At 36.0% G+C, this 25,433-nt stretch overlaps 1 pseudogene; it reads right to left on the reverse strand.

Moving 5' to 3' along the window:
* The window catches only part of LOC110011890, a 36,244-nt pseudogene continuing 18,749 nt past the window's right edge, over positions 7,939 to 25,433 (reverse strand).

Below are 25,433 nucleotides of genomic sequence, written 5' to 3' on the forward strand. Positions count from 1 at the left end.
ATATTAGGCCCTCATTTGACTCTCTTGATCGGCCTTCCTGAATTCACTTTCGAGCTGCCTCTGGAGATCGTTTTTCCTTTCGGCCTTCTTCCAGGTACTCGCTTCTTACTCATATCTTGTTCTAATTCAGAGTCTAGCTGAGTTCGTCCCTAAGATCGTCGGCAACCTCCCTAAGGGAGTTAGTTGGCATTACTCGTAGTCCTAGATCTCCTGTAAATGTTTCATGATCTCCTTTTCTCGTCCTAAGATCCTGACCATTGATCCGCTAATAGAGTTGCTTGATCCTGATGAAATCCCTCTTCAAGTAAAATACCAACACATCATGGCTAAAGATCCCTGGGCTGGGATCGTTAGTACAATTAAGACTCCTATTCATCAATTAAAAGAAAAATATTTCATCCCTCATGATTATGAGGTCTTGATTCCCTGTTCCTTCGGTAGAATGCATCGCCCCCCTGAAGGGTTTTGTTCTATCTCAATTTTGCATTTAGAAGCTGGTCTTCGTTTTCCTTTACCTCGCCCTGTAGATAATATTCTTAGTAGGCTAGATCTCTGTCTCATGCAACTGTCACCCATTCCATTAGCCATATCTTGTTTTTTATCATGGTTATGCGACATCTTGATCTACCCCTACCTTTGACAATATCTGGTCGCTTTATTCCTTCACAACCTCCAAGAGATCGGGTGAGAGGGGTTGGTTTTATCTTACTGCCCGTAAGGATTGTTGTTACTTAGATGATCTCAAGTCTAATGTAGGTCCCTAGTGTGAGAGATTTATTTTTATTCGACCCCCACTTGGTCAAAATTGGTCTTTTCGGTGTGATTGGCGTATCTTAAAGCTCAATGCTGAAACATTTGGGGAGGGAGTGGAATCCGATCTCATAAATGATATCACTATATACTGGTATCAACCCAAACGTCTTCTTGTAGAGAGAGTCTCGAAGCTCGCAGGCCTCTCCGAAACACCCTCCCTATTAGGGGTTCTCTAGGTGATTTTATTTTCCTTCTTCCTTTCCCGTATTTTGTCTCATTGGTGTTACTTATCTTTGTAATTTTTTGCTTGTAGATTCCATCGTCATGAATTCCAAGATCGCCAACAAGGTTAGGGCAAAGAAGGGGACCCTTCCCCCCAATGTATTGCAAGAACTGGCACAAGCCGAAGCCCCTACTCCAGAAAGTACACCATCTCGCGACCCATCCATTTCCGTCGCTCAACATTTAGAAATTGAGGTCGCCAGTGGTAGTACCCAAAACGCTTAAACTGCCCCCTCCCCTATCGAGGTCCTGCTTCACAATCTTCTGAAGCTCGGCTCGAAGTTGAGGCTACCCCAACTAGCCCAAGCTAAAGCAAAACGAGGAAGAGAAATAAGGGGAAGAACAAGAGTGGGAAGAAAAACAAGAGCCAAAGTAAATGTTCCCATTCGACCAAATCGAGCCGACAAAAATGACAAGAGGCTCATGAAGTAGCAGATCACGCGAACGAGGCCTAAAATCCCGATAACCTATGAACTTAAGAAAAAGTCTGGAGGCAGACAAGGGAAACCTTGTGATCCCCTAATAGTAGGGTTGCTCAGATGGTGGGGGACAAGCTAGTTCCCAACTGGGCGATCTCCAACTCAAGCAGCGTCTTGCGGACAAGGGTGGGTCAGGACTCTTTGGAGTGTATCGGACTTCCTGCTTGGAGCTCGACCAAGTAGTCCTAGCCCAGACCTTTGATATTCGGATGGAGGAGCAATTTGCCCATAACATGGAACAGGTAACCTTTGATATTCCCTGACTTGCCAATTAACTTTTTCCCCCTTATATGCAAACTATTTTGCAAGCGATAGCCTTTGGCCACAATCTCTCCTTGCAATGTTCCATGTGGAGGAATGAGAAAGTGCTGGGGGACACTAAGATTGCTGAGCTCGAGCAGCAACTCAAAGATGCTAAGAGCCGAATTGAAGAGTTGTCTGCCATGTGAGCTCAGTTGGAAGCCAGAACCCAGATTGCTGAACAAAAGTCTGCTGATCTCACTCAACAAGGTCAACATCCTCAACAATTTGTGGTTGCTGCTGAGAGGGATCATCGGACTTCTCTAGAAGCGGGCAAGGAGGAAGGCTTTGCCGCGGGTCGAAAGGCTAGGATAGCTGAAGGTCATCTGTCCTATCTGCAATCAGACGAGTACGAAAAAGCAATAACTCAAGCTCGTTTGCAGGGGGTTCGTGACTTCATGAAGGCCCCTGCATTCAAGGCTGCAATTAAGACCAAAGCTGTCGACTTCTACATCGACGACTTTGAGAAATACAAGGCGCAATTACAAAAACTTAATGGCTTTGCCGAAGGGTTTGACCAGGCCAAGCTGGATCCTTCTCTCACTGGTGAGCTGGGAACCCTACCCTGCTGATCCCCATGCCCCAAAAGTCAAAAATGAGTTCGCTTGCTTGGTTGAGGAAGTAAAAAAAATTTAGAATAGTAGCATAGGTGTGCTCCCACTCTTAGATCGCATAGGCATCTTTTGTGTAATGTTTTTGTCTAAGTAGATGTTTACGTGATCTACTTTTGTAATGAATTGACAAGCTTATGAACAATAGCCCACTTTTTGTATATGCACTGACAAGATCATGAATGATAATGATGCTATTTTGTCCTAATATTCTTGTTTTTATATCGAGTTGTCTTCTCTCGTAAGAAATCCTTTACACTTATCGACTGTTGGTTGAGGTGATCTTTTCCAGATCGCTGTGATATCATATGAAAGATCTTTTTTAGATTATTGTACTGCCCTGCTATAGATGATCTTTTTTCTTAGATTGAAACAATGGAACACTAAAATTGGATCTTTTTTAGATATTTTTGACTGATGTAAATGATCTTTTCGAGATTGCAATGATACCTTGATCAATAAGAATGAACTTTTCAGGTTGCAATAATATCATACTTGGGCGATGCAAATAATCAAATAATAAGAGCGATCTTTTCCAGGATGCAAGATTTGACAAGTAAAAACAACCTTTCTCAGGTTCATTTATATAAGGTAATTTTGAGGTCAAGGGTCTTTCTCAGACTTTTTCAAAAGAGAACCTTTTCCAAGCTCATTTAACTTCCAAATTTACATGACTTTTTTCAGGTCGTGAAAGTTTATACAAGATCTTCAACATGAAATCCCGACCTTTCTCAGGTCGCTTATAGTCTTTTTCAGACATCTTGATAAGTTTAACCTTTTCCAGGTCGTGAGAATCCTCCCCCAAGGCTGACCTTTCTCATGTCGCTAAGTTCCTCACTTGTTTTTTTTGTAGATTTCAATACTTGACCTTTGATTATGTGTAAAGTTTCTTCAGGTTGTGAATGTTCCAGGGTCTTGATAGGTTTTTTCCTTCCATATCTTGAAGGCCATAGGTTCCCTTCCTTTTGATTTCTACAACCTTGTAGGGACCTTCCCAAGCCGGTCGAGCTTACCCACATGCTTAGATACCTCTACCTTTTTCAGGACGAGGTCGTCCACTTGAAAACTCTTAGGCTTCACCTTTCGATTGTAAGATTTCGTCATCAAACTATTGTAACGCAATATTTTTACATATGCGCGATCCCTGTTTTCTTCGATGACATTGAGTTTGAAATAGCGTTCTTGCGCATTGTCTTGTGGATCATATTGGCTCACTCTCACCATTTCTTTCCCGATCTCTGCAGGTATGATCGCTTTTGTTCTATAGACCAAACAAAATGGGGTTTCTCCTGTTGCTGTTCTTGGAGTGGTTTTGTAGGCCCATAGCACCCCTGGAAACTCTTCGACCTACGATCCATTCGCTCCTTCAAGCATTATTTTCAAATGTTGGGGCATATCCGATTTGTGACCTCGACCGATCTATTTGCATGGGGATTGTAAAACTTTGTTGGATTTTTAGCTTCTTGCACTAGGCCACGATATTTTTTTCTTGAAATTGTGCTCCATTATTTGAAATTAACACCCTGGGTATCCCAAACCCACAAATGATGTTTTTCCAAATGAAATTTATTACCTCTTTCTTAGAGATCTTTGCTAGTGCCTCTGCCTCCACCCATTTTGAGAAGTATTCAGCAGCTACGATCAAGAACTTCTATTATGCCACTGCCTGAGGAAATGGTCCCACTATATCGATCCCCCGTTGATCGAAAGGGTATGCGATCTTGACAGCTTCAAGTGGGGTCGCTGGTGCATATGATACTGCTGCAATCTTTTGACAACTTTCACATTTCTTAGTAAATTCCTTCGTATCTTCGACCATGGTAAGCCAGTAGTACCACTGCTTTAGAATTTTTTGGGCTAGAGATCATCCTCCCAAATGGTTTCCACAACTTGCTTCATGTATCTCCCTCAAGCATTTGCTGCTAGAAAAGATACCCTTACTACGATCTCGATACCCTTGGGTCCTTGTAAGAAAATTCCAGCTCCTCCATTGTTCGAGTTTGATGACCCATCCACATGCAGTAATCTTCTTTCTTCTTCCTCCTGTGGCTCCTCCGACAGCTCTACTATGAAATCTACGAATCCTGGGCTTTGATTGCATTCTTAGTCTAAAACTCAATGTCGAAATCTCCTAATTCCACAACCTATTTGACCATTCCGAGACACATCTGATTTTGACATGATTTGCTTCAATGGATGATTGGTAAGGACAACTGCAGGTGCCACTTGAAGTACGGTCGCAACTTGCGAGCTGTTTGAAAGCAGCTCGAAGTGCGAGTGGATCAACCCGAAAACGTGCAAGCGGAAGCGACGATAATAAAATGCATAAATTAAAATGAATAGCCAAAAAACCATAGTTCCAAGGGGTGTACCTTGGAGGTCCCGGGCGTTCGATGTAGTTAATAAAAATAAACGACAAAAAAATTAATGGGGCTGATGATTGAATGTAAAACGCGATTCGCATAGAATTACATTTGATTTGGTTTTTTCAAACCTCCTTCATTTGATCCTTTCATGCAAGGCTTCAATGTAGAAACCCTTTAAAGTTGCATCCACACCACACCACACCGAAACTTGGAACTCCTCAACTCAATTTGCTAGAAAAGAATTGAGGAGAAAAACACACCAAGTGTGCACTAGAGGGGGTTCGGCCGAGTGGAGTAATTGGAAAGAGAGAAATTATTTTCTTGCTTTGTTATGTATTCATTAGTTATTCCAAATAACTAATATACATATATATACCTTGTATGGATGCGTCAAAATATGTCTAGATTTATTTAACCATCCATAAAGTAATAAAATCCTTTATTCCAGATAAAGGATCACTAACATGGCACTTTCCTAAAGTGAATTTATTTGTCAATAATTTCCTTTTCTAATCATTTCCACCAGCTTAATTAATGGGCTTGTGCCAATTTTAATTATTAAAATACAAGGCCTAGTAAATCTTAATTAAATCCAATTTAATTAAGCTTACTTAATTAAGTCCATCATATATTTAATCCAATTAAATATATGAACCCAATAAGCCTTTATTAAATAATAAGTCCAACTTATTAAATAATAAGTGCAAGCCCAATATATATTAATCCAATTAATTTATCCATGGGTTTATCCATCCAATGGATCTCTCTCATATATAAGTAATTCAATTACTTATGGAATTAATTCTAAATTAATTTCTCATTCCTTCTCGGTGATTTGTGTGTGACTCTTTAAATTCACCTGTCAACTAGACTTAGGCTAGTGTCCAACACATTTTTAGAGAGGGTAACCAAGTGGCCGATTACTTTGCTAACCAAGCACGTTTCAATCAACATCTCAGCATTCTATCCCCTGATAATATCACAGGTATTCCTAAAGGTTTGATTAGGCTTGACGCATGCTCCTTCCCTGCTATTAGAATTAGAAGTTCTAGTACCTTTAATTTCAGTTAAATTTTTGGTTTTCCAATTAGGGGTACTTCATTACTGTTATTTCTTTGCTGATAGTGTTGCGACCAATGTCTCTATGGATACCTTTGGCCTGTTACTTCTGCTGTTTTTCTTTGTCTATTTGCTTGTTGTTATACCTTTTGTAGGTTTTTTGAACCCCTTTCACAGGTTCAAAGGCTGCCAGTCATACAAACTTGATCTCCATGTTAATACTAATGTTCATTACTTATCCTTTTAGAACATTACACACACTCTGGCTTGGCTTTCTTGTACAGATTTATTTGCAGGTGTTGTGCGATTCATAATGTGGTGGGATAACAAAAAGCTTTTTGACTTGCCATAGGTTTACTAGTACACCTGTCTTTTGTTGTAAGGGAGTAGTACTCCTCGTTCATCGTTGCTCTATTTGTAAGGGAGTAGTACTCCTTGTTTATGGCTTTGCTAGAAATTCTAGGGACGTAGCTCTCCCCGCTGTAACTATTTTGTGAATTTTAATATAGAAGGACTGGGACTCCGAAAAGTTCCCCCCACCTGTGGTTTTTATTAAAAAAAAAAAAAGGCTAGTGTCCAACACTATAATTAGTTAAATATAATTTAGTTAATAATTTTTTTCAACCTAGTAACGGTCTATGGCACTAGAGACTAGGCAAAAATCAATGTGAACTTTTAGGCTCCCGAATCCATACAAGTACGATCCTTCCGTCTACCATCTCCCACCCTTTGTCTAGGGCATAGAATTGGGTGTCAGTTGCCATCTTGGACTAGGCGTCTATGCTTAATATTTGAAAATGCATTACGCCAAATTGCTCGACCTAGGAACCTCTTTTTCCTATTCGACCAATGCTTGTGGTCGCAGGTTTATAGAGCGTTAACGCATCTCCAAGTGAATAGGAGATATCTCTATCACATGTTGACAAGGGACGGATCCTCTTTTTGGAGCTCACCGTTCTCGCTACATACTTTGAATGCACTAGACAAGGCTTGTGATGACCATGTATGAGACGCGATCACCTCTTGCACAAATCTAAGATATAGTCATCGGATGCACGTGACTGTTGTGATTCCTCAAATTTAAGGACTATTCCCGTACTATCAGAGCCGAGGAATTAAGTTATACCAACAGTCTCCAAGGCTTCCATATGATGATCCCCATGAGTCAGTTCAGTCGATTCGACACTTAGTCATCAACCCATTAAGATCGCATAGACGTCCCACATATATCGCCGATAAAACACGACACTCATCAAATGAATGCGACTCTTAATGTAAGTCTCCATAGGACATTTCGATGCCCATTCTTGAAGTTATGGACGTGAAACATTTCAGACCGAATCCTAAACAATTGGTTTCATGACCGCCATCCGATGCGCAGTCCAACTATTGCATGTTGTTCAAGGTGGTCTGTGAGCTTTGTTGTGATGTTTGAAACAAATGCAAATATAAATGTAATGAGCACCACAAATGAAATACCAGTAACGATACTCATTTTATTCACTGAATACTATTACATAAAATCGAGTTATTGTCAGAATAGATTACAAGCATACCAATCCAATTGGCTTTCAGGTCACCTATTCTAACACTGTTGTCACCAGAGTAAGAGCCAATTTCTAATCTGCATGTACTTCTTATCAGCCCCTTACAACATTATACTAAACATAATATATCAGGTTCTGTTCTCCCTTCTCTTCGCACACCAATATCGAGCCTACTACATCTTTGGGTACTGCCAAATGAACATACAACTTTTCTCTAGGCTAAGAGTTAGCAAGCAAAGGTGGGGTCACTAGCTATGCTTTCAATTCCTAAAAGGCCTTCTCACTCTGCTCAGCTCATTTAAAATCTTTCACTTTCCTTAAACCTTAAAGAAAGGAAGGTTTCAGCTATGAAGCGATTTAAAGTCGCTATCTTTCCTATGAGCCTCTGAACATCCTTGACCGACTTGCGTGACCCCAACTGCACGATCGCCTTGATCATCTCAGGGTTGGCTTCTATCCCCTTCTCACTAATCATGTATCTCAGAAACTTGCCTCCTCGTACCCCGAATGTACACTTGGAAGGGTTTAGCTTCATCGCGTATCACCGCATGATCACAAATGCACTATCCAAGTGTTTCAGGTGGTCGTTTTTGAGGTTGCTCTTCAACAACATATCATCCATGTCTATTTCCATCGTGACACTGATCAGATCTTTGAACATCCTGTTCATTAGCCTTTGATAGGTTGCCCTTGCATTCTTAAGACCAAAAGTCATAACATTATAGCAATAAATCCATTTTTCAGTTACAAATGCAGTTTTTCCTTATCTTCCTTGGCCATGAAGATCTGATGGTAACCTTGATAGGCATCCATAATACAGAACAATGTGCATCCCATCGTGGAGTCTACGAGAAGATCTATCCTAAATAGAGGATATGGGTCTTTGGGGCATGCATTATTTAAACATGTGAAATCGGTACACATGCACCATTTTTCAGAAGCTTTTGGCACGATCACGACGTTAGATAACCAAGTCATGTATTGAATCTCTGAAACAAGCTCAGCCTGTAGTAACTTATCGACCTTTTCCTCGAAGATCCTATTTCTTTCGACCTTAAATACCCGCTTCTTCTACTTTACTGGCTTGATCTAGGGATCTAAATTGAGTCGATGCACTATGACTTCGGGATCTATCCCCTTAAAATCAGATAGACTCCATGCGAACATGTTATTATTTCCCTTCAAGAAATCTATGGTCATCATCTCTAATTCAGGCGTCATCTATGATCCAATTCTGGTCGTTTTGCTGAATTCTTTTGGCACAAGCTTGACCTCTTTGTACTCCACCGGCTCAATTCTTTCGGTTCATTCTTTCTTGGCCTTCTCACTCTGTTCTTGCTCCTCTTTTCTCTTCTATCTCTTTCCGAGGTCAACCTGTTTTATTGATACGTTGTAGCATTGTCAAGCTGCCCTTTGATCGCATCTGACCTCTCCAATCCTGTATTTCGTGGAAAATTTCATCTTTTGGTAGTAGGCTGAACCCACTACTCTAAACATATTCAGCCCTGGTTGCCCAAGTACCACATTATATGCAAAGGGACTATCGACCACCAAAAACTGAACCATGCATGTTTTTCTTCTTGGCTCTTCTCCGATGGACACTGGGAGATTAATCAATCCTTGAGGCACCACCTCGCTTCCTCTGAACCCGATTAGAGGGGTTCTCACAGGCTTCAACTTTAGCTCCCCCAAGTCCATCTTCCTTAACATACTTGTAAATATAATGCCAACAGAACTTCCATTATCAATTAACACTTTGTGTACCTCGTAGTTGGCAATATCCATCTTGATCACCATGGGGTCGTTCTGTGCACCCGATCTCGAGCTCAGGTCTTTGTCATTGAACACAATGTCTTCTTGATGCTCGACATTTAATATGTGCTCTCTTTGGTTATGCCTGCAATTGCGTGCATACCTTTTGCGAGCTCTAGAAGAATCCCCTCCTATAGGTCCTCCTAATAGAGTATGGATGACCCCTTTTATAAGTGCATTATCTCGATCTGCTTCCTTCTCAAGGTCGCTTTTTCCTAGTTTTATCTCTACTTCGAGACCTGCTCCTCCGCCCCTTTTTATAATTATCTTCTACCTTGTTCCTCCTTTCTAGTATCAAGTCCCTTGAAATATCTCTGTCGAACCAGCCTTTTGATCTCTTCCTTCAACTAGTAGCACTTCCCTATATCATGGCTTTTGTCCTTATGGAATCTGCAATAGTTTTTTGAAAATTTTTTTGTAGGGGTGTCCCATGTCCTACCTGGCCATTGCAAGAGTCCTTCCTTTTCCACCATCATCATTTCTCTCTCTCTGGTAGTTTTTAAAGGGGTGTACTTATGATACTTTGGCTGATACGGTGCCATTTTTTCTCAATCTTTCTAAGACCGATACCTCATTTCTTTTGATCTCTTGAACCCTTTATTGCGATCTCTGTCCCTAGACCATTTATTGTCCTTTATGGTGTTAATCTCCTCTTCATCAATATATTTCTGAGCTAACCCCATCAACTATTCGATTCACTTTGGTGGGTCTCGGGCCAATGCCGAAGCAAATGGTCCATTCTTGAGACCATGAATGAGTATACTAACCATCATGACAATTTTGAGGTCCTGTACCTCCAACATTTTGTTATTGAATCGTCCCATGAAGCTTTTCAAGGTTTCTTCTTCCCTTTGTCAAATAGTGAACAAGTGAGTGGACGACTTCTTCGCCTTCTTCTTACTAGCAAAATGAAAGAAAAACTTCTGCACTAACTCTTTAGAGGAATCTATCCACCTACAAGCTATATTTTATAAATCATTCTTGAGCTTTTCCTTTTACTGTGGTCACGAACAACTTAGCTTTTATCGAATCTGTCTGCCCGTACAGATTCAAACTAGTTCGAAAGCAGCTATATGCTCCTGGGGATCTTTGCTTCCATCATACTTAGGCAGATCTGGGAATATGAAGCTACTATCCATGACCTCCGTCAGGATTCTGTTAGAAAATGGTGAATTTCTATTCTAGGCTACAATTTCTCCTCGTTTCTTGAGCTCTTCAATCTGTTGTCCCAACTTTCAATCTGCCTACTAACACTATCGACCATCGCCGTTGAAGTTCCCGGTTGCTTCGAAATCACCCTTTTACTGGTTACTTCATTGGACATCGTCCTTTCCGGACCTTTCTCAGGTCCTCTTGGTGTTATTATATCATGCTCTATCTACGCTTCTTTCCGTTTAAATAATTGCCTCTTCACTCCATCCTTTGCAGGTGTTATTGTTCTCCTTTCATATTCCACTATAGCTTTTCTACTCGCCTCCTCGATCATACGCTGAACATCTGCTCGGGTAAAATGCAAAATTTGATCCTCCTCTCACGTAGGCGTCTCATCTTCATACTGGCGATCTCTCCTGGATGATCCCTCCATATCGTTCGACATGCAGGTTGGGTTGTAGTCGAACCTAAGCTTCTAGTGAAGTGGATCTTGAGAACAAAGAAGCATGTTAGGCTTGTTGGGAAGCCACCGGCTAAGGTCGAAAATGATCTGGAAGGCTTTAATGTAGTCGAAAGAATATTAAGTGCAGCATACCATAAATGCTCCTAATTAGCAGTATTTATAGCCCATATAGGGTAGTTCGACGTGGCAACATCTGGATGAATGCCTGCCAAAAAATCCAAAGGCTGGTAATTTGAGTCCCATTTCATGTTGAATGGGGCGGGTCGATCCTGACCCGCTAAAAAGTGCACAGATCCTGGGCTATTTTGTTATCTTATAGTTGTGGTCTTTAAATGCATTAAGACAGTAAACCATGGCATTGGTTATTGATTGAGACAATAGCTGCTGAAGATTTTTGTATACCTATGGATGCCGACCTGGGATGTCAGATTTTAAGAGTGCAAAAACATGAGCTGACAGTTAGAAATAAACCACAGTCCAGTTCTTCAAAGGAGCATGAACAGTGTATATATTATGAAAAATGTATTTCTGAGAATTTGGCTCTAGTATGTATCTGAAATAAAAAAACAATACAAAAAAGATAAATGTACCATTTTTGCCTTGGTCGAAAAGACAAATACAAGTGTCAACACACAGGTTAAACTTGGAAGTGAACTGTTTCCTAGGCTTTGTATATATAATGGACAGTTAGCTCATTTTCGCCTGCACTATAGCAAGGGTAGAAATGCACTACAGATTTGGTGGGTTACAAAGAACCTGCTCCGACTTTAAGCCTGAACATGGAGCTGTTTCTTTTGGGTGATGCAAAAATGTTTAGTACCACTGAAGAATGTAATAAGAAAAAGGAGATTGCCATTCATTGGTTTCACTTTCTTTAATACATTGATAGGATGATAATTAACCAAATAGCATTCCTACCGATTATGACTATTACAGTTATTGTGCAGGAAAGGAGATTTCTGGAGATGTCAATGTGCAAAGATTTTTGCTGTATGCGGGGGGTGATCATTGTTATGTTGTGGTTCCAGCTTTCAGCAAGAGTTTGCAGACGAAGAGCAGGGAAGGAGACGTTGACTCATGCTGTTGAGCTGGAGTTTGAGTTAGAAGCTGACTCATTTATTTCTCACACTTGTATTTCTCATGTATTTGTAAACACGCCTCTATTAGTTAGGAATGCGCTTTCACTTTGCAGTTAGTTTGTTAAGAAATAGTTAGACACAATTTATTCCTCTCAATTTGTATATATGACTTCACGCATTTCTACTGAAAACTGATTTGTATTTCTCACTTTCTGGAATGAAATGCACTTTCAATTTTCTTCTGAATTGAAGATGTTGCAATACACGGCACACACATCTGATACTTTACATGGTATCATGTCATTATGTCATTATCCCACGTATCGTCTAACTCATTTTTTAAAACTAAGTAGGACTAAAAATCTCGAATAAATATTTAATTGACATATCATGTCATTATTTTAGCAAAAATTAATCAAAATTTTGAGCTATCAAAGGACTAAATTTCACTAATTTTAAAACTTAATGCATAAAAATTAGGTATAATTATTGAATTAAATTAATATTCGGCATATTTAACGGATAAAAAAATATTTTTTTCCATATAAAAAACTTAAATTTTAAAAATCATAGGTATGTTTTAATTAAAATTTATATAATATACTATATCAATATATTTCCTCATATATATGGAGGGGTATTTTAGTTATTGTACTTGAAAAAATAGGTTTAGGTTGACCAGGGGCTGTGTGATTCATTATTTATAATATATGGATGATTTTTTATATTTAAATTTTCACAGGGGGCTTTTTGATTTTTTCCCATATCACAGAGGGTAGAAATGAATTTAACTCTATAATTAAAGATGTTTGGAGTCTTGGACCTTCAAACTTAGAAAATCCTCCTAAATTTTTTATTAAACCCAAAATCAAGTCAAATTTCCAAGGCTTGACTAACTTTTAGACTTAGCCTATCACTTATAGGTAAGTTGTGTTTTATGAACAAGTGTAAGGTGATGAGTTCAAAACCCATCATATGTTCGAGTATTTGACTTACTTTATGTGAGTTTATTCTAATTTATTTCATTATTATTTATTATATTCATATATGAATTGAATATTAATATATTGTCAAATTGATGCATTGCGAACAATTCAGTAAGATATTAATATTATCATGTATTATCATTTTAATATATATGTATATATATATAAACAATAGGTGCTCCTAGAAATTTTCAAGATATGAATTAATTTCCAGTCAATATTTGCATTGTTTGACAATTTTTAAATTTCACTAATTGATGGATTAAAATTGCCATGTATAAATAAATACCAAAAATACGGACTTTTTTCCTATAAAGAGATTTTGTGTACGTTGGACGGTGATGGCACGAGTGTGGATGGTTGTATGGGTGCGTTGGATACAATAATTTGGATTTATTTGAATTTAATTGAGTATGGTGCCCTCTTATTACACTATGGATTATTTAAAAATATGGTAACTTTCGTCCTAAATTAGATCACAAACTTGTGATCTGGTCCATTAGTTTTGCAAATTTCATGATTTTGACATATTTTCCCTGGAATTTAAAAATTAGTTGAAAAATCACATGTGCAAGTCATGTGTGTAGCACCCCCCTTCGCTACAAGGGCTATATCTACCCTAAACGTCATACGTATAGTAATCCTTGTGTTTATAGATATAAATGCAGATAATAATTTAATCCATATGTATACGTAACCCTAACGTCATAACAAGCATAATCAACCTACAATATCATATACGCACATCAAGCACCACAAGTAGTCCATCATAAGTAATCTCCATGCTTACGCTCTCTCTATACAACAAAATGTGGTTTGTACTCTAACTGACAAAGAGGAGAAAACTGCATACTGGCCCGACCTGCCTGAGTATAGCTCGTGGACCTATTTTTCAATAGTGAGACACCTCAAAGTCTACTCATGAAAGAAAATGCCACTCATTAGGTAAATAACCAGCCCTATCTATATATGTAGACCAAATATAACCTCCAACAAGATACATAGGCAATATGCATAGAATATATAGTCAATTTGTTTCCACATAATCAATTGTAGTACACCACATAGCTATCTCAAAATAAAATAATCAATTAAACTTTCTTTTTCCTAGTTTGCTTACCAGAAGGTGATATTGTGTTTTTTTCGCCAACTCAATCTCACCATTATTAAATTTAAGTGAATCCCCTTGATAGGAGGCACATCAATCTCATTTCGCACATAGCATTTTCTTTTTGCACATAGTTGTTTCCTTTCGCACATAGCATTTTCTTTTCGCACATAGCACTTTTCATATCGCTTTATAGGCTTTTCAACACATCAAGGGGTATTCACACCACAATTATATCCAATTTCCACCACTCCCTCATTTCGACATATCACCATTCTTGTAAGCAACTAGTAACGTAAAACAATATATCAACATATTCTCATTTTCAGACATCCACAACACATCAAACAACAAACATAATATTTCAACGTATTTTCTCATTCCGAGTACACATTATCGTCAATCAAATTACATCATTCACCACTCATATATACTTCAGATAAATCAATGTCAGCACGAACCACAAAATCATATAACAGTAATACCACAAATAAAGAGGACCACAAAATCATATAACAGTAATACCACAAATAAAGAGGACATATATAGATAATACTAATTATTTACTTATCTCGATCTTACAATGCTTTTATCTATCCAATAGGTAGTGGTTCGGTCTTTTCACTTTACCCCCGTATCCTATAATGAGTTATACCACACACAATTAATATATCGAGAATATCGTAATTTCTTTTAAATATAATATTGACTATCATTTGTACAATTTCTAATAATTCTTTAATATTCCATTTCTATCGAAATACAAATCCTCGTTTTTTATCTTTATTAACATGCATATTAAATATAATTTTCAGAATATTTCTATGAATTTTCTATCAATTTCTCGCTATTATACTCTTTAATTGAACAATAGTACATATAATTGCGTTTGGTTAATAATTCTGATGGAATTGTATAAATTAGCCATAGTAATATTCAAATCTAATAAATTTAATAATCTAATTGACCACCGATATCTTTTTTATATCCAATTTGATATTTAATTCGACACTATTTTAAATAGCCAAACTCGTAAAATACTCCGATTAAATAGTACATCACTTAGTATAAACAACATTTAATAAATAGACTAATTAAATAATATAATTATATAAATTAATAAAAATTAAAATTACAATTCGTACCTCTGTTTTTTTCATTTCCCGCAAGAGCAAATCTCACTTCTTATGTGTGTGTGTTATGCATGTGTGTATGTATTATATTTGTGTGTGTATTTAAGGAAAAGAGAGGAGAGTGAGACGGTGGGATTGTGGCCCCACCTCCACTCTCAATTCTCTCTCTCTCTCTCTTCCATACATATATATGTATTTATATATATTATTTACTAAATATATACATTATTCACTAATATATACATACATATACTAATATATGTATATATGATTTACTAATATAAATACATAATACTATTATTATATATATAATATTTTTTTATTAAACTTTTCTCAAAGTACTCATTACGTCCTTTCTAATTTCTTAATTAATATAATTTGCTCTCCAATATTATAACGAACTCCAATTTAACCCGCTCAAGTTTTATTATATTCCAATTATGATCTATAATTTATTTACCAATTAACTAAGTTTCATAAAAATTTACCAATTAATCTCCCAATTATATATTATAATCTTTGGGGCGTCACAATGTGTATCTTTAAATTTACGGCAACACAGAACTTGCACGTGCTAATATTGGACAAATTTAAAAGTTCCTATCAAAATGTGTTAGCAAGTCGAAAAATTTACCAAGATAATAGATCGAATTGTAAGTTTCATTTTTTGAAGTCCAAAATGCCAAATACTTCTAGGACAAAGTTTCAATATAGCCTTTATAATATTCAAATCAAAATGATGCCACTAATCAACCTTTATCTAAAGGTAACCGATCTTAATCTAGATTACTTGATAACTAAACATTCAGCTTGATCCACAAATATTTGTAAACATTCTCTGTGTGTTTTCAGATATTAGTGCTTAATAATTTTCATTTGATATGAAATATTTATTTTAAAAAAAAATTGTGTCATTTCAAACATGGAAAGTAGAAAAAAATATAGAAATAATAAACTAAGAAAATTAATAAATTGCTAAATTGTTTAGCAAAGTTAATCATTAAAGGCTTTGTATGAAGAGCGTGGCCATGTAGACCTTGCCCTGCCAACTTCGTGCCCTCGATTTCTTTAAAGTGCACAAAGGCGTAGTGATGGAAGGGTAACGAGTTAATGCCCATCACTTCTCCCTTAGCGGCAAATAGAGATTTAAACTCAGAATATGACACTTTTGGTAACAAAATGCCGATCCACAAGTTGTTGGCTGGATTAATCACCCTCTGAGAATCTTTGGAGTCACATCATGGTTCTTGGTAGCTTCCGCATTGATTTTATAGGTGATGCCATTAAATGTGTCATGTACAGAGAACAAGATAAATTATGTCCTTACTTTATGATTGTATTCTGATAATTTTATTATTGTTTCTATTTTTATTAGTACTCTTTTTTGTTATATATTGCAGAAGTCGATCAATTTTATACAATTTATTGCTTAAAATTCTTCATTGTTTATTGATTTTATGCAACTTGCCCCTGAAAAATCCTCCTAAAATCTCTTATTATATCCAATATCATATCAAATTTCGAATTCTTGACTAACTCCTAAACTTCCGGTCAACGATATCCTCAAATTTACACTAGCACACAATTTGCACGTGCCAATTCCGGATAAGTTTGGAAATTTCTATCAAAAAGTGCTAGCAAAATCACAAAATTTACTAAGATAATAAATCAAATTGTTAGTTTCACTTCTTGAACGTCCAAAATGCCAAATACCTCTAATTATAGGACAAAGAATTGCGATATAGCCTTTATAATTTTCAAATGAAGATGTTGCCATTAATCAACCTTATTATCTAAAGGTAACAACACGATCTTAATCTCAAATTGCTTGATAGCTAAACATTCAGCTTGGTCCACAAATATTTTTAAAAGGTTAGTGTATGTTTAATAATCTCATTTGATATGATACATTCCTTTTAAAAAAGTTTATGTGTCATTTCAAACATGAAAATTAGCAAAATTATAAGATAAAAAATACATTAAAGCCTTCAAAAATAGTATTAACACTAGCAAAAAGAGTAGAGAAATTTCAAAATAAAAATTAATAAATCACCTACCTAGCGAAATTAATCATTAGAAATTTGCTGTGAAGAATGTGGCCTTGCAGACCCTACCTCGCCAACTTCGCTCCCTCGATTTCTTTAAAGTGGACAAAGGCATAGTGATGAAAAGGGAATGAGTTAATGCCAATCTCTTCTCCATGTGAGACAAACAAAGATTTTAACTCAAAATCTGTCACTTTTGGGGACAAATTGCCAATCCACAAGTTGTTGGATGGATGAATTTCCCGCTGCAAATCTTTGATGGCCGCATCATAGTTTTGTGTAGCTTGCACCGCTGATTTTAGATGTGGTACCATTAAACAGGTCAAGTATAGAAACAAGATAAATGATGGGTTGTTAGAGTTTCCGATATGAATGAAAGTTGAATAGAAATAGAATTGTGTGCGATGAGGCTTCGGTATTTGTAGTATGTGTATGTTTGGGGTAGTTACTGTAGTATTTTGTTGAATTTGTCTGAGTTTAATGGCATTTGGTGGCTCCTAGTTATAATATGTATTATTTGAAAATATTATAACTTTCACCCTGAATTAAATTAAATTTATAAATTAGTGCTACTACTTAATGATATTTATTAGACTTATTCTCTATAAACACGAAGAAATATTAGTCTAGCTTTATAGTATAGAGTTTCATGCAATTTACCTTATGTGATATTGTAGTTAATCAAATTATCCCTTAAGAGAAAAAAAATCAAATTACCTTCCTATGTTTTTTTTAAATAGAGCAATTTTTACGTTCCTTTCTGAAAAGGTAAATTACTTAATTTTAAAAAATATAGTAAAGTATTTTGCTATTTTTTTTCATAAAGAATAATTTGTTCATTTTCGATATTACTTACAACAAGTTGCGTGTATTTTTTTTCATTGTTATAAACATTCGTGTGTAATTAATCTTTATTTATGGATTTGTCAAGCAATTTTATCTTGGGATTTCTTTAGTTGCATTACTTAGTGTTCAATTTTTTTTCTTTTCATTGTATTTTATAAAATTAAACTTTGAAATTTTAAAATTATTTATTAATTTTGTGCTATTGATATGACAAAGTTTATGTCCTCGTTTTATGATTGTATGATGATAATTTTATTACACTTTCTACTATCATTGTAACTCTTATATATTGCAAGACTCAACCAAGTTTATGCAATTTACTGCTTAAAATCCTTCATTCTTTTATTGATTTTAAGCAATTTGACTGAAAAGTCCTCCTAAAATCATGTCGAATTTCCAAATCCTGATTAACTTCTAAACTTAACCTATCACTTATAGGTGAGCTAGATTTCATGAACAAGCGTAAGCTAATGGATTCAAGTTCCTTCATACGTATAAGTATTTGACTCACTTTCTATGAATTTATTATAATCTATTTCAACATTATTTTTTATTATATTTATATATGAATTGAATATCGATATATTGTCAAACTGATGCATTGTGATCAATTTAGTAAGATATTGATATTATCATATAATATATCATTTCAATATATATATATAAACAATATATTCCCCCTGAAATTTTCAAAATATGAATTAATTTCCAGTCAATATTTGCATTGTTTGACAATTTTTAAATTTCACAAATTGATGGATTAAGATTGCCATATGTATAAATAAAGGATGAAATTTAATCCTAATAATTGTACCAAAAATATGGAATTGTTCTTATAAAGCGATTTTGTGTATGCACCGGCCAGAAAACAGTGATGGCACGACTGTCGATGGTCGTATAGATGCGATGGATACTGTAATTTGGATTTGTTTGAATTTAGTTGAGTATGGTGCCTTCTGACTATACTATGGATTATTTAAAAAAATCGTAACTTGGTCCTAAATTAGAACTTGCGATTTTGTCCTATTAGTTTTACAAATTTCATGATTTTATGACATATTTAGCTAGAAATTTTAAAATTAGTTCGTAAACCACATGCTCAAGTAAAGTATATCCTTAAATTCACGCCAACACGAAACTTGCACGTGCTAATTGGACAAATTTAGAAATTTCTATCAAAATGTTTTACAAAATCGAAAAATTACTAAGATAATAGATCAAATTGTTAGTTTTACTTTTTGAACGTCAAAAAAGCCAAAAACCTCTAATTATAGGACAAAAAATTTCAATATAGCCTTTATAATGTTCAAATCAAAATGATACCACTAATCAACCTTATTATCTAAAGGTAACAACACGATCTTAATCTCAAATTACTTGATAACTAAACATTCATCTTGGTTCACAAATATTTTTAAAAGTTTTGTGTGTGTTTAATAATCTCATTTGATATGCGACATTCCTTTTAAAGAAATTTATGTGTCATTTCAAACATGAAAATTAGAAAATTTATAGGGCAAAAAATATATTAAAGTCTTCAAAAATAGCATTAACACTAAGAAAAAAAAGAGAAATTTTAAAAAATTAATAAATCACCTACTTGTCTAGCAAAGTTAATCATTAGAGGTTTCTTGTGAAGAATGTGGCCTTGCAGACCTTGCCTTGCCAACTTCATGCCCTCGATTTCGTTGAAGTACACAAAGTTATAGTGACGAAAGGGAAATGAGTTAATGCTGATCTCTTCTCCATGAGCATCAAATAGAGATTTTAACTCAGAATCTGTCACTTTTGGTACCATTAAACGGGTCAAGTATAGAGAACAAGATAAATGATGGGTCGTCGGAGGTTCCGATGTGAATGGAAAGTGAATAGAAATAGATTTATGTGCAATACATATCCTAAATTAGTTTAGTAAGTGCATAGGCAGGGTGGTTACTGTAGTATTTTGTTGAATTTCTCTAAACTTAATGGCATTTGGTGCTCCTAGTATACTATGTATTATTTAAAAATATTATAACTTTCACCTGAATTAAATTAAATTTCTAAATTGGTCCTATTTAAAATCCGTCATTGTTTAAGTGATTTTATGCAATTTGCCACTTAAAAATCCTCATAAAATCTCTTATTATAGCATAAATCATGTCAAAATTTCCAATTCTAGACTAACTTGTAAACTTAGCCTATCACTTACAGATGAACTAGGTTTCATGAACAAGCGTAAGATGATGGGTTCAAATTTCATCAAACGTATGAATATTTGACTTACTTTATATGAGTTTATTATATTCTATTTCATTATTTTTTGTATTCTTATATGAATTGAATATCGATATAATTTCAAACTAATGTATTGCGATCAATTTAGTAAGATATTATTATTACCATGTAATTACCATTTCAATATATATATATAAAACAAAAGGTTCACCCAGAAATTTTCAAGATATGAATTAATTTCTAGTCAATATTTACATTATTTTGACAATTTGTAAATTTCATTAATTGATGGATTAAAATTACTACATGTATAAATAAAGGATGAAATTTAATGCTAATAATTGTACCAAAAATATAGAATTACTTAATAACTAAACATTCAGCTTTTGGTCCACAAATATTTGTAAACATTCTCGGTGTGTTTTTAGATATTAGTGCTTAATAATTTTCACTTGATATGCAACATTTATTTTAAAGAAATTTATTTTTCGTTTCAGACATGGAAAGTAGGAAAAAGAAATTGGAAAATTAAAAAAATAAGAAAATTAATAAATTACTAATCAGTTTAGAGAAGTTAATCATTATAGGCTTTGATATGGTATCGACCATGGGTGTCTCGATCTTTATGGCGTAGGCTAGAAATGGATAAAGTGGTCCGTGACTTGAGGAATGTAAGTAGCCAACCATGTTATACGAACGTGACCTACTACTTTGAACATTCAACTAACTACGAGCACGAGTAAACCAATCCACACAAACACACTTGGGTCAAGCACGAATTGGAGGCTTTGTGAATTTGAATCACCAATCTAATAGACTAGATTGACTAAGAAAAGATTTCACCAAAGCTAAAATAAGTATATAACTCTCCAAAATAAGAGAACACTAAATATTTTATAAACTTAGATCAATTCTTGAATATTTCGATTGTGTCCCGCATACATGGCTGGTATGTGCCTTTTATAGGCCTAAAACACTTCCAAATTAACCTTTCATATCCCCAAGTGACTCCTTGGTGGATGTACGTTCAATACTTGGTCAAAAATGACTAAAAACTAAGCGTTCTTGGTAAAGAACGAGTAAAACCCATGCATGACCATGTGAATCCAAAAATTGGTGTATAAATGCACTTTGAATATAGTTGAAAGGTCTCCTTTGACCACATGGCTGCACTTGGACGAGCTGGGCTCCTATTGTGGGCTTCCTTGAGCTTGAATTAATGAAATTAAGCTCATATGTTGGGCCTCCGATTGTGACTTGATCCCATTAGCAAAGATTAAGTAGGATTGGGCTTGAATTACTTCTTGCATTCTCTTCAAACTTTCTCGTGTCATTGGCCTACTTCCATTGGTTAAATATTGGTCAATTGGATCTTGAATTTCTTTTGCTTGTTGGGCGCCCTCGGCGTTCCTATCATCCTCCCCTTCTTGGAAAGGAGTCGTCCTCGACTCTTCATTATATACATCATAAAAAAGGACAAAGATTAGAAACATTAAAAGTTGCACTTACTCCATACCAACCAGGTAAATCAAATTTGTAATAATTGTCATTAATCCTTTCAAGGACTCGGAATGGTCCATCCCCTCTTGTCATGAGCTTTGACTTTCTTTTGTCCGGAAACCTCTATTTTCTAAATTGCAACCATACTAAGTCTCTCGGTTTAAATATAACTCGTTTCCTTCCCTTGTTCGCTCGGTTCATGTACTATTGAGTCATCCTCTCAATATTACTTTTGACCTTTTCATGGATTTACTTGAGAAATTCAGAACGTTTCTTTCCATCCATATCTCTCCTGGAAAGGCAAGGCCATTAAATCAATAGGTGCAAGAGGATTAAAACCATAAATAATTTGAAAGGGTGAAAACTTAGTAGTGGAGTGGACAGCCCTATTGTAAGCAAACTCAACATGCGGTAGACACTCTTCCCAATTCCTTAAGTTCTTCATCACAATTGTTCTCAACAATGTCGAAAGTGTCCTATTAACCACCTCAGCTTGCCCATCGGTTTGGGGAGGGCAAGCAGTAGAGAAAAGCAACTTAGTTCCAAGCTTGCCCCACAAAGTTTTCCAAAAGTAGATAAGGAACTTGGCATCTCGATCGGACACTATAGTCCTTGGCATTTCTGAAAGAAAAGATTAGCAATATTAGAGGCATCATCAACTTTATGGCATGCTATAAAGTGTGCCATTTTGAAAAAACTGTCTACAACAATAAAAATAGAATCTCTCCCCCTCTTAGACCTAGGTAATCCCAAAACAAAGTCTATTGAAATATCTTCCATAGGTACACTAGGAATAGGGAGGGGCATGTACAATTCATGGGGATTAAGCTTTGACTTTGCCTTATGACAAACTATGCATTTTTTCAAAAACTTCTCAACATCTATCTCTATGCATCTTTGGCCAATAAAAGTGTTCGCTCAAGACTCCCAAAGTCTTAGAAATACCAAAGTGACCCATCAAACCCTCAAAATGTGCTTCCTTTAACAATAATAAATGAACAGAACAATTAGGAACACAAAGCTGGTTAGCTCGAAATACAAATCCATCATGCAAATAGAATTTGTCCCATCCAATGCTTGGACTGCAATTTCCAAACACTTTACCAAAATCAACATCATTAGCATACAAATCTTTGATGAACTCAAAACCAAGAATTTTAGCATCCATTATTGATAGTAAAACATACCTTCTTGAAAGTGCATCAACAACAATATTCTCCTTACCTTTCTTGCGCTTGATCACATATGGAAATGACTCAATAAACTCTACCCACTTTGCATGTCGACGGCTAAGCTTGCTTTGACCTTTAATATACTTGAGTGCTTCATGATCAGAATGTATTACAAACTCTTTTGGCCACAAATAATGTCGCCAAGTTTTCAATACTCTAACCAATGCATCAAGCTCATTGTCATATGTAGGGTAGTTAAGTGTCAGCCCACTTAGTTTCTCACTGAAATATGCAACCGGTCTACCTCCTTGCATAAAAACTCCTCCTACGCCAATCCCACTTGCATCACATTTAATTTCAAAAGTCTTACCAAAGTCGGGAAGGGCTAACAAAGGTGCATGGATAAGCATCTCTTTTATAGCTTGAAAGACTTTCTCTTGTGCATTTCCCCACTTGAATGGAACATTCTTTTTGGTTAACTCGTTCAGTGGGGCTGCCATGGTTCTAAAGTCCTTCACAAATTGTCTATAAAAGCTTGCAAGGCCGAGAAAGCTCCTCACTTCTCCAATAGTGGTGGGGGATGGCCAATCTCGAATAGATTTAACCTTTTCTTCATCAAATATGATTCCTTCACCACTCACAACAAAACCAAGGAAAACAACTTTGTTAGTACAAAATTCACACTTTTTCAAGTTCCCAAACAACCGTTCCTTTCTTAGAACCTCTAGGACTTGTTTTAAATGTGTTACATGCTCTTCCAAAGTCCTACTATAAACAAGGATGTCATCAAAGTACACTACCTCAAATTTGCCTATAAATGCACGCAAAACATGATTCGTCAATCTCATAAATGTGCTAGGTGCATTACTAAATCCAAATGGCATAACTAACCACTCATAAAGCCCATGCTTTGTTTTGAAAGCGGTTTTCCACTCATCTCCTTCTTTTATTCTAATTTGATGATAACCACTTTTTAAATCAATTTTAGAAAAGATAGTTGAACCATTTAACTCTCAAGCATATCGTCTATGCTAGGAATAGGGTGGCGATATCTTATCGTTATGTTGTTAATGGCTCGACAATCAACACACATCCGTCATGTGCCATCCTTCTTAGGCACGAGCAACACCGGAACTGCACAAGACTAAGGCTCTCCCTCACATAACCTTTGGCCATCCATTCTTGGATTTGCCTTTCAATCTCTTTGGTCTCTTCGGGATTGGTACAGTATGCTGGGCGGTTTGGCAAGGATGCTCCCGGAATGAAGTCAATTTGATATTCTATCCCTCGAATGGGTGGCAACCTGGTGGCATCTCATCCGGAAAGACATCTTTATAATCCTGCAAAAGAGATGTAACAACAATAGGCAAAGAAGAGGTTAGGTCGTTATAATTCAACATAGCCTCTTTGTACACAAGAACTATGAGGTTTTGTCGAAAAAACAAACGCTGTGTTTGGATTCCAATTTTGGCCCATTCCCAAGATGGGCCAAAAACACAGCAATGTTTGGTTTTAGTTTTTACACCTTCACTAGGTGTAAAAACAGAAATTGGGCTACTAGCCTATTTTATTTTATTTTTTTTTATTTTATAGGCCTAGCCCATAAGTCTTTTAAAGTGTAAAATTGCAGATCCTTGTCATCGTTTTCAACCTTTTTTCCCCACAAACTCCGATCGAACCGAAGCCTAGCACCATCATCACCGGCGTCAGACCCACCACGGCGTAGTGAGAAGAACTCCATCGACAGCACAGCCCCAGCGCCCCTATCACCCACGTCCTCCCACCACGATGGTGTTACAATGACCAAGCCACAAACTCCATTGGAGTCCGCCGCCACTGGCCGTTCACGTCAAAGGTGTGCCTCCGGCTGTTGGAATCAATTTCTCAAGTGCCACCTAGTCCTCGTTCCACACCGTGCGTCAATCAAGCGAAAGGGCGGATTTCCCTCTGTTAAGTTTGCCGACAATTTCTTGTTCTTTTACTTTAATTGCACGATTTCTTCCATTCACTTTCTGATTTCTGAATTTTCTGATGTCTTCAGAGTTAGGTTTGGATGTATTATACTGAATAGTTTGTCGGTTCAACAGTATTTGCCTTAAATTATTGTCTGCGATGATCTGATCTTTCACATGTGCACAATGCTTTCTTTCTTTAAATTATTGTCAGATTTTCACCTTTTCCTGCTGTTCCTGTTGATTCACACATTGAATAGTGATTCAATTTTGCATCTAGAATAATATGCACAGCGAGGTGTATTTCTATATATACAATATATAGTGCGATATAAATACCAGATTGAAGCTTTTATAGTTCATTCAGATCTCATTTTATAAGTTTTTGAAGCTGCCAGTAAAAGTGAAACCTCGATACCTTTTTTTGGTGAGTAAAACTGAATGCCTATATTTGTATCAATGATGTGTTGTTATTGCCTTCATAAAAATCTAATATTTGAGATCTGTAGTGATGATTTATGTTTGTTAATGCAGTTATCACTTGGTTAAGTTACTTTCTATGTTATGTTAC

Source organism: Sesamum indicum, linkage group LG4 (genome assembly GCF_000512975.1).
Source record: "Sesamum indicum cultivar Zhongzhi No. 13 linkage group LG4, S_indicum_v1.0, whole genome shotgun sequence".
Lineage (NCBI taxonomy): Eukaryota > Viridiplantae > Streptophyta > Magnoliopsida > Lamiales > Pedaliaceae > Sesamum > Sesamum indicum.